The 18,963-nt window shown below is 42.3% G+C and overlaps 2 long non-coding RNA genes across 2 annotated transcripts; both read left to right on the top strand.

Annotated features, from left to right (window-relative positions):
- The first annotated feature begins 428 nt into the window (after positions 1-428).
- Positions 429-1,401, top strand: LOC104853257. Its single transcript, XR_777729.1, has 3 exons — positions 429-477; positions 1,043-1,110; positions 1,344-1,401. It is a non-coding gene; the product is annotated as an uncharacterized LOC104853257 (long non-coding RNA).
- A 1,595-nt stretch (positions 1,402-2,996) lies between these two features.
- LOC104853256 lies at positions 2,997-7,381 on the top strand. The gene is made up of 4 exons (XR_777728.2): positions 2,997-3,040; positions 3,201-3,249; positions 5,033-5,095; positions 7,321-7,381. It is a non-coding gene; the product is annotated as an uncharacterized LOC104853256 (long non-coding RNA).
- The last annotated feature ends 11,582 nt before the right edge of the window (positions 7,382-18,963 follow it).

Raw genomic sequence — 18,963 nt, 5'->3', positions numbered from 1 at the left:
GTTTAGGGCATCAGTGAGGTCCCTCATTTTCATGTGCATAGGTAGGTGAGAAGGTGTCCATCAGCATTCCCTGCCCTTTCCAGGAATTGAAGCGCTTAGTTCACCAAGGATGACATCCTGGGAAGTGTTACTATCTGTGTAGGTCCCTTGGCATGTGTGAGATCAAAGGAATGACAAAAAGGTGAGCATTGAAGTAGTGGTTCTGTGCAGGTTTTTGTCCTCCTTGAACTCCTGCCTGAGGACCAGTAAACACAGAAAAATTTGCAGGTGTCCAGGTAGGAGATGCCTGGCTCTGGGGATGGGAATGTTTCCCTGGCAATCACCCCAGCATACAGGTAAGTTTCCAGTGTCATTCATTGCTATACAGCTGTGCTGAAATGCTCATCAGCTCTATACTGATACCATCTTCTCCATGTTTTTTCTAGGTTCTCTTGCAGTGCCAAGAAGGCTATAGCTAGAACCTCATGCAAATGCCAGGTCAGAATCAAAGTTCTGGTACCTTGTTAGTTACCATGTACTTGGCAGTATCAAGGTGGAATGCAGAAACACGTGCATTATGAGATGCTCCTGTGTCTCCTGTGTACACACATGCTATAGGGCAAGGCCAGTTGAGGGTACAGAGCCTTTGCCCCATTATTTTTCAGGGAATTTTGTCCAATATAGATTTTGAATACTCATGGTGATGAGTCTCCCATAGTTTTGTCTATTTGGTATTCAGTGCCTTTTTCTATGGGGAGGGAGCAACAGATACTATTGAATCCCTGCCAGACAATCCTGTACATTCATACTAGTCTCTGTAGGAGAGTAAGTGGGAAAAGAGCTCACTTTCAGAAAGTGGGCTGCTGAGATATAGATGGCAGTGTTCTGGCAGGTTATCTCCTGAAGTGAGCCAAGTTCCTGACACATGGCTAGTTTGAGGGCACATAGGAGAAGTCAAGTAGTGGTGATGTAGCCCAGGTGATACAGATTTGTGATCAGGTTTGTGCAGTTAAACACATAACAGGAATAGTAAACGATAGGATTTCCTGGGCATCTTTTCCAGTGATGGATCCAGAATTCACCATGAGCCCTTGAACATCAGGGATCTTGTTGAACATGCTTAGATATCAGGTAAGTGCGCATATGTGCCTCCCTCATAGCAACAGAAAGTGGATCTCTCTGGACTTTGGTAAGTGGTGGTGGGGTTCCTCTGTGTTCTTCGGCTATGCTTTGAGTGCAGGTGCCTGGTGAACTGATGAGTGGGGATCTGTGCCAATCTAGTGACAGTGAGTTTGTCCTTGGTCTAGGGTGCATGATTATGTTGAGGGATCTGCTTGTCTTGTAATTGCTTTTTCCTGTTCCAGTGACATGACCGTGGAGCAGCCTGCTGAGAAGGAAGCACAGGCATCTTGAGAGGCAAACATTTGGTCAGGATGAGTGTCTCCCCAGGATAAAATTCTCTGTGGACTTATTCTGTTATCAAGATGGAGTAAAAAAAAAGGCTTTTGTGTAGTGGTGATGGCCAAAAAAATGGCCAAATGTTCCTGTAGAGTAAACTGCATGCTTGCATGATATGGTTTATGCATAGTGTTCTTGGATTTCCCTTCAGATAGACATATGAAACAATGTAGAAAACATTTTCAGTTGTTGTTGCAAATCATCAGGTAAGTCCTATGTGGGAAGGACAAAGCCTGGTTCCTGGCACTGTGTTCCCTAGGACAGTCTAAAAGGAGACTCTGCCAAAATTAGTCTTGACGTATTTTGTCACCAAATTTCCTGTGACGGGTGCTGCTGTCGATCAGGTGTTGTGAGATTCCCTTCTTCCATCATAAAACACCCTTTTCTTTTTCTGTGAACTTTGAAAGAGTTTTTTTTGGCACTATTACTTTTGGCTTTTACTTGCTTTTTGACCTGTGTGACAAAATAAGTAGAAAAGAGGTCATTTGCAATAGCTACCAGTAAGATCACTTTTTGTTGTGTGTTGGCTGGTTCATAAGGTGTTTTCCATGCTTGCCCTCTTATATGGAGAGTCAGGGACCCTTTTAATAAATCCAGGTCTCATCACTTTGAAAATTGACATTTGTAACTTCTTCAGGTTTTCATTCATGTTCATAACATTTCCCATAGCAGGCATGTAGTGAATGAAATGAGCTAAGCAAACGTAATCTGTGCAGTCCTCTCATGTGCTTTTGCAAGGCACAGTGGCTTATATCAGTATTCATGATATGTTTGTCACAAAGCTCTTATCATCACAGGGTAGCTTACAACATACTCATGGGGATTTCTGGAGCCCTCAAGTCTGTGTATTCTTGGGCCAACAATAGAAGTGAGGCCCCACCACCTTCACATGCACAGGTACTTGAGAGTCTGTCCCTGGGCCTTTCAGGGCCTCTCATTGTTTGAAGGTGCTAAAGTCAGAAAAGATGATGTTCTTTGAATTATTAATGTCTTTAAAATCATATTGGAATGGGTGAGGTCAATTGGACAAGGAATGGGTGGGCATTGAAGAAGTTTTTCTGTGCAAGTTTTGTGCTGCTTGTGGTCCTGCCTTGGGGCCAGAGTGCATAGAATGATTTGTGGGTGTCCAGGTGGGAGAAATTGAACTCTGGGGCTAGGATAGTTCTCCCGATAATTGTCTCAGTATCCAGATAAATATCCATGCCATTCAGTGGTTTACAAGGGAGCCTCTAAATACGCACTGATTCTACACTGAAATCATCACTTTGTATTTTTCAGGTGTCCTGGAAGAGAGTGGTGGTATGCTGAGGATGCTGTGTAGAGAAGCCCTTGAAGTTGTCAGGTAAGAATTAGACTGCTAGGACCTCGTTGGAGACCACATGGTCCTTGGTATCAAGGGCCATATCAGGAGTACGTACACAGATGATGTTTTCCTCTTTAATGGAAGTACAAACTTCAGGACATGGGTAGTATAAAATTCACCCTCAGAGTTATTTTAACAGTATGGATCTGAGTACTCATGGTGAACCTTTCATGATTCTGTCTTTTTTTTCCCCACAAGTATGGTGTTCAGAGACTTTTTGCTACAGCCAGGAAGCACCAGGTAATTTTGAATCATCTTCACCAGATATGGTGTGTGTAATATTGTTTGTAGTAGGAGAATAAGTTGTGTAAAGGATCACTGTAATGAGGTGGGTTCCTCAGTAATTTCTTAGTGCAGTTTGCTAAGTATCTCCTCAAATGTGTCCATTTTCTTTTCACAGCTACTACCTCGGTACCTAGAAGTTGGATTGTGGAAATGGACCATAAATGGTAGGACAGCATGGAGATCATACAGGTGGACAGGAAAAAGTAGACAGGTTATAGATAGAATACATGGGCACCAGTTCCAGTGAGAGGTCTGAACCTCACAGGTAGCCATAAGAAACCATCCTGTTAAACATCACCCCTTTTCAGGTAAGTGTGGATTCAGTACTGCATTGTAACCCCAGTAAAGAGAGTTTCCTGGACTGTGGTAAGTGATGGTGTGGTCCTTGTATGTTACTGTGGCTGTGGTTTGGGTGCAGGTCCCAGGAGAAGCAACGAAGGTGGAACTAAACCAATGCAGTGACCAGAAGGTTGCTTTTGTTTTAACATGCAGAACTCAGAAACTTGAGGGATCCTTGTGACTTGGCATAGCTTTTTCCCAGGTCCAGTGACATTATGGTGGAGCAGCCTTCATAGCAGAAGGCACAGGAATTACAAGGAGGCACAAGTTGATGATGATGAGTACCTTGGATGATGGTGTTTGGCTTAGATTTGTTCTGATAATCAACATTGTGCCCATGGTAATGGCCAAGGAAAAGGCCAGTTTTTCTATCTGAGTAAAGTGCATGCACGATCAGTGACATGATTTCCCCATGGTGCTGTTGGACTTTACCTCAAGAAGGTATATGTAGCAAGACAGAAAAGTTTTTTTGTGCGCTTTTAATTATTTTTAAATTTTATTTGTACATGATTGCAATTTACGTAGTTAGTTTGTAGTCTTCTTGGAGAATGACTATTTGTACATATTACGGCATGTTTCTTTTTACAATTGGATAAAGAAAATATGCTGTCTATATAGAATGGAATGCTACTTGGCAAAAAATTTTGCATTGAGATTGCAATAACTTAGTCCTGATGTGGACATAGGTTGGTTCTCAATGCAGGATATTCCTCAGTGAGATGGAAAAGGAGACTATGCCTAACCTGGGGTTGCTTGTCACCAGGTACCCTGGGGAGAACTCAGCTGGTGACTAGGTCTTGTGAGCCCTTCAGCCATGGGACATGTTCTTCTTTTCCCATGAAGATATGAAGAGGGAGGTTCCTTGCTTATCTATTTCTCTGCTGTTTCATGTGTGTGACAACAAAGGCAAAACAAGAGGCTATAACCAATGGCTTCTGAAAACCATGGCCTTTTCTTGTAGGTAGGCTGGTGTATAAGGTGTTTTCCACATTGCCTGTTAAAAATAGAGGCCCAGGGATTCCTTTTAATAAGCACAATTCCACTACTGTGGAAATTGACCCTTGAATCTATAGGCTTGTAACAGTTTGAGGAGACATTGCTTAAAGCACCATTCCTGACGTTTTCATAGGATCCTGATGTCGCAGTTGGTGTCCAGGGTACTCATGTAGAACCCTAAGATAAGTATGTTCTTGGGCTAAGGGAATCAAAGAGGTCCCTCCTCCTCCATGTGACAGGTCAGTGAGGAAGTGTCCCTCAGCATTCTCCACCCCTTTCTTGATTTGAAGGTGCTAATGTTAGAAAGGATGACTCTGTTCTGAGAGCGGGATCTGGGCACGAGCGTGGTCACATGGATGCTAAAAGCAAGGGCATGGAAGGAATGAATCTGTAGATGTTTGTGATTTTTTGAGGCGCTGCCTCAGACAGTGAGCAGAGGAGTGTTTGCAGATCTGCAGGAGGCAGAGCTTCAACTCTGGGGACCGGACTGTTGCCTTGTATTTATTCCAACATCCAAGTAAATTTGCAGCATCATTCGCTGGTTTATGGGGGCACCAAAATTCTCATTGACTCTATGCTGACACTATGTTATTTTCTGTGTTTTTTAACAAGTTCCTCTGAAAGAAGTATAGGGATGCCAAGAAGGCTGGTGCTGGAACCTCATGCAAATGTCAGGTAAGGATCAGAGTTCTGTCACTTCATTGGGGGCACGTGATCTTTTCCATCCAGGTGGATGGTTGGAGCATATGCAAAATGAGCTATTTCCCCTGTTTGCTGTGTGTAAATCCACTATAGGATTTGGATAGTGTAGGGTTGAGGGACTATGCCACATTGAGGCTTTTTTTCTGATACTTATAGCAAAACTAATGTTTCCCCCTTCATTTGGCAAGTGAGGAGCTAAGTGCCTTTGTGCTGTCATGAGCGAGTACCTGGAGCTTTTGAATCACTATCTACAAATCTCATACATTTCATATGAGTCCATTAGGAATGAAGTGGTGCAGGAGGTCATTGTCATAGGGTAGGTTCCTGAGACATGGAGTGGAGCAGTTGGTAGGTTTTTCCCAAGTGTGTGCATTTATTCTTCTACAGCTATCCTGAGGGTTTGGGAGTGGTGATGGACTTCAAATGATAGGATGATGTACAGATTATACAAGTGATAATTTTTCCTGGGTGTCTCTTCAATTTAAGGATTGAGAAGTCACCATGAATCCTTCAACGTCATTGTGGTCCTGCCTTGGGATCCCACTGTGTAAGAGAGTTTACAGGTGTCCAGGTAGGAGAGATTGAACTCAGGAGACAGAATGATTTCCCCAGAAATCCTCTCACTGTCCTAGTAAATTTCTGTGTCATTCAATGGTTTATAGGGGCACGAAAATGCTTATTGCCTCTACAGTGATGACATCATGTCTGTGGAATGTCCAGAATGCTATGTAAGAAGCACTTGCAATTGTCAGATAAGACTCACACTGCTGTGACCTCCTTGGGGACCACATGGTTCTGGGCATCTGGGCACATGGCAGGAGTGTGTGTGCATAGGGTGACGATCTCCTGTTTACTGGAAGTACAAAGTCAGTACTTGGCTAGTGTACTCTTCATAGCCTGTACCCATTCACCCTCAGAGCCATTTTTCTCCTGTATTGATCTAAGTATTGAATTTGAACCTCTCATGTTGCTACCTTTGTGTTTTTTGCATGTATGGTGTTCAGGGAATTCTTACTGCAGTAAAGGAGCACCAGGTGCTTTTGAATCCATTCCAACAGATAGAGTGCATTTCATGTTGTTCCCGATAAATGGATAAGTCAGTGAACAGGTCATAGCAAGGGATTCTCAGTTTTGGCTTGGAGCAGTTTGGCAATATCTACTCAAGCAAGTCCATCTACTCTGCAGAGCTACTCCTTCTGTACCTGGAAATCTGATCAAGGCAAGGGCAGTGGACGATAAATTGTAGGATGATGTGGAGACCTTGCAGGCGGACATGGCCAAGTAGATGGGTAATGGATACAGTATGTGGGGGCATCTGTTCCAGTGAGAGACCTGAACCTCACTGGTAGCCAGAAGAGGCGACTTTGTCAAATATTGCCAGCTTCTAGGTAAGTGCCAATGCAGTGCTGCATTATAGCCCCAGTCAGTGGGTTACCATGGACTTTGGTAAGTGATGGTGGGGTCCCTGTGTGTTATTATGGCTGTAGTTTGGGCGCAGTTACAAAGCGAAGAAAGGAAATTGGAACTGAGCCAATTCAGTAAACAGGAAACCACCCCTGGTGTAACATACAGAAACCTGGAATTTGATGGAGGCTTGTTTCTTGGGATTTCTTTTTCCCTGGTTCATTGACATTGTGGTGAAGCAGTCTTCTGAGCAGGGAGCACAGGAATCCTGTCAGGTATTCTAGTTGATAAGGATGAGGGCCTTGGATTATGGTATTTGACTTGGATGTGTTCTGATATCAGTGTGGAGTGAAAGCAGTTTGTGCCTATGGTGATGGCCAAGGAAAGGGCTGGTTGTTCTTGCTGAGTAAAGTGAAAAATCAGTCATGTGCTCTCCCATGGTATTGTTGGACTTTCCTTCAAGAAGGTATGTACAGCAATGCAGAAAAGATTTGTGTTTTTTTGCATAAATTATTTTTTCATTTTATTTGTGCTTATTTACAGCACATATAGTTTACCATAGTCTTGTGGAATGGTGACATGTACTTATTGCAGTGTTTCTTTTTTATGATTGAATAAAGAAAATGTATCTATATATAATGGAATACTACTCAGCTGAAAAGTTTTTGTGTAGAGATTACAGATATTCAGGTAAGTCGTAAGTGGACATAGGATGCTTCTCAGTGTCTGATGTTCCTTAACGTGATTGAAAAGGAATCTGTGCCTAACCTAGTATTGCTATGTTTCATCACCAGGTAACCTGGGATCCTTGGACTGGTAACCAGATTGTGAGATGTTGCCACCTTCTCCTGTGGGACATCATCCCAGGAAGGTTTGAAGAGGGCTTGTGGTGGCCCTTTTCCCTGTGTTTGACATGTGTGACAACAAAGATAAAACCAGAAACTCTTCTCAATGGCTAGTGGTAATCATGGCATTTTTTTATTGGGTGGATGGTATGTAAAGTGTTATCCATTTTCTCTGTCATGTATGGAGACCCAGGGGTTCTTTTTACTATGAAGGTTTCCACATCTGTGACTATTGACCTTGGCTTCTTTTACAGGTTTCAGTTAAATAGAGACGCACTTCTCTTACCAGGCTTTGTCTGTGTAGTATCACAAGGACCCAGGTAATAAAGCAAGTGGGGTCCTCAAACACACAGTGACCTCCCCAACATTCATTTTTGCCAGGGTAAGATGTTGCCTAAAGCCGTGTGCTTGATTTTGTTTCCACAAGTATCCTGATGCCACAGTTGGTGTCCGTTGTACTCACACAGATCCTTAGATGCCTAAGGTAAGTGTAGTCTTGTGCCAAGGGAACCAATGAGGTCCTGGCACCTTTATCCGCACAGGTCAGTGAGAAGGTGTCACTTAACATTGTCAGCCCCCTCCTTGATTTGAACATGCTTAGGTAGGGAAGGTTGGCATCCTAGGTGCTGCACTCTCTGTGAGAGAGGGGCTTTCTGTAAGTGAGATCAGATGGATGCTGAAACCTTGAGCATGGAAGGAGTGATTTTGTGCAGGTTTTTGTGATTACTGAGGCCCTTTCCAGGATCGTAGCATAGGAGTGTTTGAGAGTGTGCAGGAGGGAGATATTTGAGTGTGAGTAGAGCCCTGTATTGCCACATAGAGGTAAGTTTTCAGTGTTATTCCGTGGTTTATGGGGGCACCATATGCTCATTGACTCTATTCTGATGCCCACTTTTCTGTGTTTTTTCAGGGTTCCCTTGAAGAAAGGATAGAGGCGGAGAAGGCTGAGGTGTGAATATGCAAATGTCAGATAACAGTATGCTGTCACTTCATTGAGGACCAAGTAATTTTCTGTATCCGGGTAGATTGTAGAAACGTGTATAATGAAACATTTCTCGTGTTTCCTGGGTGTGCATTCACTTTGGGAATGGGATAGTGTAGGGTTCAGGGCCTATGCTGCATTGATGCTGTTTTATGGTACGTACCTGACTACAGATGACGAAACTCCAATGTTTCCCCCTTTATTTGGCAAGTTTGGAGATCAGTGCCTATTTGCTATTGTGAATGAGCACTTGGCACTTTTGAATCACTGTCTGTATATCTCATACATTTCCTACTAGGCCAGTAAGCATGAAGTAGAGCAGGAGGGCATTGTTATAGGATGGGTTCCTGAAACATGAATTAGAGCAGTTCGGCAGGCTTCTTTTCAAGTGTGTCCACTTATTCCTGTACAGCTAATCCATGGCAACTTAGTAGGCGTCTCAGAGTGGTGATGGAGCTGAAATGATACAACAGAGTGCAGATTGTGCCAGTGACAAGGAAGAGGACATTGTTAAATGATAGTTTTTCGTGTCTCTTTCAGTAAGTGTCCAGATGTCGCTGTGAGCCCTTAACATCGGCGATACCATTCAACATGGCCAGGTAAGTACACATGTGGGGCTCCCTCATAGAACCATAATGGTGTTCTCCATATTTCAATATATGATGATGGGGTCTGTGGGGGTTTTCACGATCATATTTAAGTGAAGGTGTCCAGGAAAGCTAAGGAAAAGAAAGGTGAGCTAAGCCAATTCAGAACCAGGAGTTTTTCCTTGGGCTTTGGAACAGGTCAATGAATGTTCAGGGATTCATGTGTCTTTCCATTGCATCTTCCCTGGTCCAATGATATTGTCATGAAGCAGCCTTCTGTGCACAAAGTACATGAATCTCAGAAGTTGACCATTTAATTGATCAACGTGAGTATCTTGACAGCATAGAATTCTCCTCAGATTGCATCTGATAATCCAGGTAGAGTAAAAGCCTTTTGTGCTGATGGCCTAGCAAAGGGTCAAGTGCTCTTGGATTTCCTTCAGGTATGTATATATAATGATGTAGAAGTATTTTTGAGTCAGTGTTTCAGGTGATCAGGTAAGTCCTAATGTGGAAATAAGCTAGGTCTGGGGAGTTGATATTCCCAAGTGAGGTACTAAAGGAGCATCTGCATAACACTGCTGTTGCCGTGTTTGTTCACACAGTATCCTGTGAAGCACCCCTGCTGGTGATCAGGTCTTGTGAGAAGTTGCCATATTCTTTAGCTGTGAGACACCTCCTCATTTTGTCATGAACAGTGGAAAAGAATGCTTGCACCTTCCCCCCCTTGTCTTTTCCTTGCTCTTTCAGGTATGTGACAGCAAAAGCACAACAAATTCTTCCCAATCACTCTGGTAAGAACTGTATTTCCTTGTAGGAGCTTAGCACCTAAGCTCCCTGTCATATATGGAGACACAGGGATTCTTGTTAATAGCCAGGTTGCTACCACTATGGATATTTATCCTTGAACCCTCTCCAGCTTTCTTTCCCTTCAAGAGAGTAAGATTTTTTTCATACCAGCCTTGTTTTCTGGAATGAAACATGTGGCATCACAGGCAAACACAGTGAGCACTGCAATTCTCAGTTGTACTGGTGCAAGTGTATGGGCCCTAAAATCAGTATTCCCAATGTATTTTTCACAGGTACCCTGGTGTCAAAATAAGGTACAGTGAACTCATATGGATCTCTCAGAGATGAAATTAAGTGTGATCTTGGGTCTAGGGCATTAATGAAGTCCCATCACTTTCATATATGTATAGGTAGGTGAGAAAGTATCACTCAACATTTCCTGCCCTATCTAGTATTTGAAGTGCTCACTTCACAAAGGATGAGGTCCTGGGCAGTGTTACTGCCTGTGCACAGCACTTGTGCGAGGTCAAAGGAATGACAAAAAGGTAAGCATTGAAGCAATGATTCTCCCAGGTTTTTTTAAATTTTTGAGGTCCTGCTTGAGGGCCAGCAAGCATAGAATTTGCAGGTGTCCATGTAGTGTATTTTTTACTCTGGAGATCACAGTTTCCCTGGCAATCATCTCTGCATTCAGGTAAGTTTCCAGTGTTACTCAGTGATTTATAGCAGCATTGAACTGCTCATCAGCTCTGTACTAACACCATCTTCATGTTTTTTCCAGTTCCTTTAAAGAATGGTGCAGGATATCAAAAGGGCTAAAGACAGAATCCCATGCAAATGTCAGGTCAGAATCAAGGTTCTGGTACCTCATTAGTTACCAAGGACTCTTCAGTACCAAGTTGGAACGCAGAAACGTGCACAGGGAGATGCTCTATATCTCCTGTGTACACACCTGTTTAGGACAAAGCCAATTGAGTATACAAAGCCAATTGAGCGTATAAAGCCTAACCCTCAGAGCCCCTTTGTCCAGTATAGATTTTAATATTTGTGAAACTCTCATGGTTCTGTCTTCAATTTGGTAGTGGGGTGTACAGTGTCTTTTTGGTATAGTGAGGGAGCACCAGGTGCTTTTGATTACCTGCCAGCATATCCCACACAGCCATACAAGTCCCAGGAGGGAAATAAGAAGAATAAGAGTTCATTTCCATGGGTGGGCTACTGAGATATGGATTGGAGCAATTCAGCAGGTATTAGAAGTGAGCCCAGTTTCTGTTGCATGGTGAGTTTGTGGGCACATAGGAGAAGTCCGGTAGTGATGATGTACCCCAAACGATACGATGACATGAATATTGTGCAGATAGACACAGGGAACAGATAAAAGACACATTTTTCTAGGGCATCTTTTCCAGTGTGGGACTGCATCTCATCATGAGCCCTTGAACATTTGTAAACATCCTGATTAACATCCTCAGATACCAGATAATTGCGGATGCGTAGCTTCCTCACAGCAATAGATAGGAGATCTTCTTGGACTTTAGTGAGTGGTGGTAGGGTCCTTGTGTGGTGTTCTTACCATGCTTTGGTTACAAGTCCCTGATGAAGTGATAAATGGGGAGCTATGCCAGTCCAGTGACAGTAACCCTTGATGTAGGGTGCATCATAATGAATGTTGAGGGATCTGTGTGTTCTGGGATTGTCTTTTTCCTGGTCCAATCACGTGGTGGATTAGCCTTCTGAGCAGGAAGCACAGGCAGCTTAGGAGGTGACCAGTTGATCAGGATGAGTATCTCAGCTGTGTCAAATTGTCCATGGATTGGTTCTTTTATCAAGGTAGAGTGAAAGCATTTTGTACCAGTGGTGAAGTATTCCTGCCTGAAAAGTACATGCTGAATGATGTCATAAATTTATGCCTTGGGTTCTTGGACTTCCCTTAACGCAGGTATATGAAACAATGTAGAAAATATCTTTAGTTGATATTGCAAATCATCTGGTAAGTCCTATGTAGGCAGAACATAGCCTGTTTCCTGGCTCCTGATGTTCCATAGTGAGGTCTAAAAGAAGCCTCTGACAAACCTGGTCTTGACATATTTTGTCTTGTAAGAATACCTCTCAGTCCTTGAACACCCTTTACCTGTTTTTCCATAAACATTGGAAGAGAATTTTTGGGCATGATTAGCTTTTTCTTTCTGTTTGACTTATGTGATAAAATAATTAAAAAAGAGGATCTTTGCAGTAGCTACCAGTAAGCATCATTTATTCTTCTGGATGGCTGGTTCATAAGACATTTCCTATGCTTGCAGTCCTATATGGAGAGTCAGAAATTCTTTAAATAAATCCAGGCCCCATGACTTTGCAGGTTGCCATCCAAGGGAGTAAGATTTCTTACTAGGTTTCTCCGTGGAGTTTCACAAGGATCCAGGTACAGAAGCAAGTGGGCTGTACAAACAAAGTGAGGCCACAATTCTCACATGTTCTGGTGCAAGGAATCATGGCTAAAGCAGCATTCCTGATGTATTTTTCACAGTGATGCTGATGCTGATGAGATTGTAGCTACCCATGGGGTAGGTCAAGCTTTAATAGGATCCCATCATCTCCTTCAGGTACGTGACAGACGTGTGTCCTTAGGCATCCCTGGCCTCTCCTTGATTTGAAGTTGCTCATGTCAGAAAGAGTGGAGACCTCAATGATGCTGCCATTTTTGTGGTACTACTTGGCATAGAAGGTTGGACAAATGGTGAGTAATGAAGGGGGATTCTATTCAGGGTTTTGTACTTACTAAAGCAATGCCTGGGGAATGGTAAGCATAGTAGATTTTGTAGGTATCCAGCAAGTAGAGGTTGGACTCCGGGGACAGGAATGTTTCACTGGGAATCATCCCAGTATCCAGGTAGGTTTCCTGTGTCATTCAGAGGTGAATGGAGGCACAGAAATGCTCATTGGCTCTATACTGAAGCCCATGTTTTTTCCAGGTTCCCTTGAAGAGACAGTAGAGATGTTGAGAAGACCGTGGGTGGAACATCACGCACATGTCACTTAAGAATCAAGGTGCTGGCGTATCATTGGAGACCACATAGCCCTTCATTTCTAGGTGAATGTCATCTCCATATGCTCAGTATGGTATTCCATATTTTTATTGGGTATACATCCACTTTAGGTTTTGCTTATTGTGGGTTTCAGTATCTATGCCCCATTCATCCTCAGAGCCTTTTTTGGGTATACATTTGACTACTGACAAACCTTTCATGGCTCACCCATTATTTTTCAAGTTGGAGTTCAGTGTCTTCTTGATATCATGAGAGGGAGCATCAGGTGCTGACTAATCCCATTTGTAAGATCTTGTGCATTTTATTCTGCTCCCCCTATGGCAATAAGCTGGGTAGCAGGTCATTGTCCTAAGATGGGTTTCTAGAATATGGCTTGAGCAGTTGGACAAATATCTCTTCAAGAGTATCTATTTGCTCTGGCACAGCAATTACTCTGTGGGCATGTAGGCTTTTGGTTGTGGTTTTGGACAATACAGTTAACGATGACATGGACATTGTACATGTGGAAGTGAAATAAGGCCTGGTAAAGGATAGTATTTCAGGGGCATCTTTTCCAGTGAGAGACACAGAACTCACAGTAAGCCATCATGGGCCATCCTGGTGAACTCGGAGATCCAATTAAGTGCAGGTGTGGGTCTCACATATAGCACAAGACAGGGGATTGCCGTGGACTTCAGTAAATGATGATGGGCTCCTATTGTGTTGTGTAGACCAGGGTTTGTGTGAAAATGCCCAGGGTAGTGATAAAGAGGGAATTAAGCCAATGCAGTTACCACAAGTTTGCCCTTGTAATTTGCAGAAACATGAATGCGTCTTTTAGTATTACATTTTCCCTGTTCCATTGATATTGTGGTGCAACATTCTTTTGAGCAAGAAGCACAACAATCTTGGTAGGTGGCCATTTGATGAGGGTTAGTGTCTTGGATGATAGTCGTCACTACAGAATTGCTCTAGTATCGGTGTTGAGTGAAATCCTTTTATGCCACTGGTGATGGCCAAGGAAAGAGACACTTGTTCTTACCAAACAAAGTGCAAAGGGACAACCTACTTTCTGGTCCCCCTTCTGTCTCGCTTAGACAGAAGCTTTACTTCCCTCAATAAATTTTTCCTCCTCTTAACCTCTGGTGTTCCTAGAATTCATACTTCGATTTTAGAGAACATGAACTCGCATTTTGGATATCTAGCAGGTTTGGGAGTTGCATCTCTTCCCCCTATATCATTTAGGAGATCTTCCATGGAGATTATTGGTCAGAGGTAAGAGTTTTCTTTTGTAGGTTCTAACTTTGGTCTTTTTATTTCATAGATTGTAACTTGTTTCACAGGCTCTCGTTTGTTTCATTCTGGTTTTTGTTTCATGAATTCTGGCCTTTGTTTCAAAAGTGTCTTAATTTTAAGCTTTGTGTTTTAAATATTTGCAAATTTCTTATTTTTCTTATTAAAATTTTGTTAAAATTACATTTTATTCTTGTTTTGTATGCATTGCATTTGGACTTAGTTGCTTCACAGTGCTTTAAAATGGGTGTCATAGGACAGACAGGACTGGCTTTTATCTGTCCCTTATAGATTCATAAACAAATGATGGTTATTCTGCCAGCTAATTGCCTTTAGGGCAGCTGCCACTCTCAAAGCAGAGGACAGGTTTCTCCAGTTGCTCTCTGGTGAATACCAACTCCCTTTGATGCCAATAGGCAATTGGGTTCCTTTCAGAAACAGATTGCTGATTGCATGAAACTTGGGGAAACTGAGGTGACAACTGAGGGGTCATGGCCAGGGCTATTCTCTAGCAGATATCCAAAGGTCCCTCAGAAGAAACTAGCTCCCAACAGACTATCTGGGTAATCAGCAGAAAATCTCCACATCATGTCCTATCTGGACTCCTCTGTGAAGGGAAAAGGGAACTCTGTTAGTGATCATCAGGTATCCTCTATCTCAGAGTGATATGAAACAATGCCATCAGAGCCCTTTCTTAAGCCTCAGTTAAGAATTGAGCTACAGGTTTGGACTGCTTTCTCTACTACTAGTAAGACAAACCTCTAGACAAATATAAAAAACAAATCTTTCATAGATTAAAAACTACCAAACTTTTTCCCCACCCTGTCCTAGGCATGGCCTGCATCATTTATGTGTGTAGGGGAGAAAAACACCTTTTCTGATAGGTTATGGATTTTAGAGCATTGTCTGTGATCTTATAAAATGCTATATGTGATTTTTTTTTTTTTTTTGGATGTTCTACCAGATGGAGCTTTATTTGGACTGTTTCTGTCTGTTAGTGACTTAAAAACTCCTCTTAAACTTTTTTCCAGTTTGTTTTGAGTTCATTTGAGAATCCCTCATAGGCAGCCCACTCCTCCTTCCAGAAAGATAGACTGAGACAACTTGCAACAACTGTTTTGTGTTACACTAGGAAAGATAGCAGTCGGTAACTTGCTTTCATGTTTTTACAAGCTAACTAGAATATGGGCTATTTTGGTCAACCTTTTTCTTCCTTCATATATGCGCATAGGAAGTTGGTAAAGGTGACTTTACTATGTAGATTGTAGCTGCTAGGAAGACCTATGAGTTTCAAATACTTCGTGAATTTAAAATGGACCTTAATAGAGTCACCTTGTCTTCATGCTAGTAAAAGTTGTCTAAATGACTGGATAGACAACAGAAATTTCTCAGACCTTTCTCTAACCTGGGGCACAGGGCAGAATCTCTGATTTAGCATCTCTGGAGGTGATCTCTTTTGCAGGAAAAGTGATCTATTTTCCCCTCTGTCTCTTTCAAGGAACTAGAAAGCAGTGGTTTGCATCTCTTAGTTTGCTAGCAATACTTCCTTCTCTAAGCATGATTGCTCTAGCTAAGTCAGTTGTAACTTGTGCTTTGAGAGAACTTACTGGAGTAAGGATATGACTTACCCAAGGTGGATAAGATCGCATGCTGGTAAAGGGTAGATAGTCCTGTCAGATTTTATTTTCTGGGTCTCTCTCCAGATGGTAGCTACCTACCCTGGAGTGGAATAAACCTTGGGGGATGCCCTAGGGGGCACGGGAATCAAGCAGAGACTTATGGGATGCAATATTTGTTTCTCTTGTTTCAGATTAGGAACTCCATATCGGAATGTCACACTCTTTTCAAAGGTATCATGGAGCAATTTAGTGTTTCTCTACACCTGTGTGTGGTGTGCCTACCTCCTAAAGCCAAGTATACAGAGGAAAGTACTGTGATATTAGCTCACAATTAGAATTTTACTGTAAAAGAGAGAAAATGGTCAAAATTGTCTTATGTTGAGATTTTCTTAATCCTTGCTTGTGTTTAAGTATAAATATAATGAGAGACACCTCATCCTTAAGACATTCAGTACCTCTAAGCCTGAGGCTACTCCTCGCCCTTTAGAACCTGAGAAAGTTTCTAAGACAACTTTAAATCTTGACCACCAGATGCTGAGGATGGAGTATCTAGGCCAGCCATAATTAAAACCTCCACAAGGCTATGTCTATCCTTATCTAAGTTGTTCAGGTCCCTCAAAGATAATATCCCTTACAGGAAGTAAATGACAAATATGGGACTTTTTGCGATCATGTGTCTTTTCTCAGTGATCTAAGACAGATTAAATGAGACCTAATAAAGTTTTTGGATGACCCTGATATGTACATTGAGGTCTTTAGAGAATTTACTCAGACCTAGACCTATGATTAATTAGACTAGAGTAGAAAGATGTAATGTTGCCCTTAAATTAAATGCTGGTTTTTAATAAGAAACAAGTACTACATTTAGAGACAAATACTATCTAATTTTGGAAGCTCAAAAGACAGGCAACCAGGGGAATAACTGGTTCCTCCTAGAATACAAGCAGTTCCTGTACAGAACTCTTAATGCCCAGATAGAAGATTAAAAAGGAAGACATTTTTCAGGCATGTATTCTTAAAGGTCTAAGAAATATGAGAACTAAGCCCTTCAGTTATTTGAAATGGCTACCTATTTATCAGAAAGAGATGAGGATATCCCTAGATCCTGATTTGATAAAAGGAAATACTATCCTTTTTCCCAAATCAGTCTTGCAATATGTAGATGGTACAGTTTTATGTGCCCCTCAGAAGAGCTTTCTAGCCAAGACACCTGTGTTCTGCTGAATTTTCTAATAGAGGTTATAATGTTTCTAAGTCTAAAGCACAACTTTGCAGCCTTTAGGTAAAATACTTAGGCCTTATTTTATCTAAAGGAACCCAAAGACTGAGGGAAGAAAGAATTAAACCAATACTTTCCTCTTCACAGCCCAAGACCCTAAAGCAGCTAAGGAGATTTCTAGAAATTACAGGCTTTTGTCGCCTTTAGATAGTAGGATATAGTAGGCCGGGGATTTGGCTCAGTGGTTTCACTGCCTGCCTTGCGAGTGCAAGGGTCCGAGTTTGATCTCCAGTAACAACAACAAAAAGATAGTATGATATAGTGAGATTGTGTGACCCATTGATCAGCCTTTGGAAAAACCCAAAAGACAAGATATATTTTAACCTGAGAACCTGGTTTCCATACTGCATTCCAGAAGCTCAAATAAGCACTTCTAAGTGCCTACTTAAAGGACACAGTTTCAGTTTGTATGTTGTTTCATTTTGTTTTTTGGTACTGGGAATTGAACTTAGGACCTTGAGCTTGCGAGGTAGGTGGTGGAACCACTGAGCTAAATCCCCAGCCCTCTGTTTGTTAATAAAAAGTAAGACATGGCTTTGGGAATGTTTCTACAAGATCAGAATGCTGCTGTACAGCCTGTAGGGTATTTAAGTCATAAATTAGATATTATAGATTCAGACTAATTTATTTAAAAAGAAAATCCCTGAAGAAAAAGCCCAACACCCAGAAGTGTTGTGACCTTCCCCCTGCCTCGCCACTGGCTCCTCCCTCTCCTCCCTTGTCTGCTGTTGCAAACACAAGTGGTGACCTCACACCTCTGTCCCATCGGCCCCCACCCTGCTGGGTCATGAGTGGTCCAGAAGGAGTGGCCCTGGGCTCCACCTCTGTGCAGGGCACAGAATGTGGGGGCAAAGGAGGCTCTCCTCATCCCCTTGGGCAGTGTCACTGTCACTGCATCTCCTGATTCCAAGATGTCTCAAGTGCAATGCCACCTCCCCTCCTTTACCAAAGGCAGCCTGCTTCTGCACAGTGAGGTTGTCAGGGCCCAGCAGACATGGCATTGGCCCTCCTGGAAAGGCCAGCAGCCTTCCAGTGGCTTTTCCCAACACTCTTGGGGACCAAATATATTTAATGGTTCAGGGACTTGTCCCAGATCTGGCAGCCAGAGCACCAGAGAAGGCTGATGGCCTTTTCATGACCCTGTGCCTCCTCTAGGGCTGGGGCCCGAGGGCAGCTTGTCTGCACCATTGACTGAGTACAGTTTAAAATCAGATGCCTGCACAGATTTTTTTGAAAGGAAGGAAAAAAGTTTTCTTTTCTCCCCTTCTTGTAATAAATGATACAATTCTGAGTCTGTCACTGCCTTTCCTTTAGAACCATGTTTAGAAGAGAGTAGCTTTTCCTACACTGATCTACACTGGTGGCTGAATTTACTTGTATTTCTGTTTTCTATATGCTGCATTTAGACTTATGGCAAGAAGGCATTTTTAAAAAAGGAAGTAAACGCTCAACAAATCATGAAGCTACATATTCCTAAAAAGCTCTGAATTCAGGTCCCAATTCCTGTCTCAAAGACATGAATGGAACTCTGACCACCCCCTTTTTATATAATAAAAGTGCCTTATCATGTGTTGCAGCTGTCACCACTTCAGTAACCTGGTTTACAGATGTTTTCCACTGAGTATTACAATAAAGAGTACCTTGAGAAAAAATAAATAATAAAAAGGAAAGCCCTTAACAGTATAGTTAGAACACTTTCATTCTCTTTCAAGAGGCAAAAAAGCAGCCATTCAGGTTCCTTGATTATTAGTTTAATTTTTTATTTGGTGATACAATTAGAGTCAGTCAAAGCATTTTGTCTGTTGAGGCATGTTTTGCTGAGGACTGCAGATCCACCATAAAAAACTCCTGATCTTAAGTGTCTTTCTTTACCTGAGATGGTTAAGATTTAGTTCTTGTGAACTTAACGGCACTCTTCTGTCTCTTCCCCACTGCCATGCCCCTGAGAAATAACACAATTCTCAACAGCATTTAATTCAAGGCACTTCCCTCCTCTGTGGCTGCTGGATTTCAAGACAAA

Source organism: Fukomys damarensis, unplaced genomic scaffold, assembly GCF_012274545.1.
Source record: "Fukomys damarensis isolate Sample0158 unplaced genomic scaffold, DMR_v1.0_HiC HiC_scaffold_39, whole genome shotgun sequence".
In the NCBI taxonomy this organism is placed as follows: Eukaryota; Metazoa; Chordata; class Mammalia; order Rodentia; family Bathyergidae; genus Fukomys; species Fukomys damarensis.
This window is presented reverse-complemented; position numbering and strand designations above follow the sequence as displayed.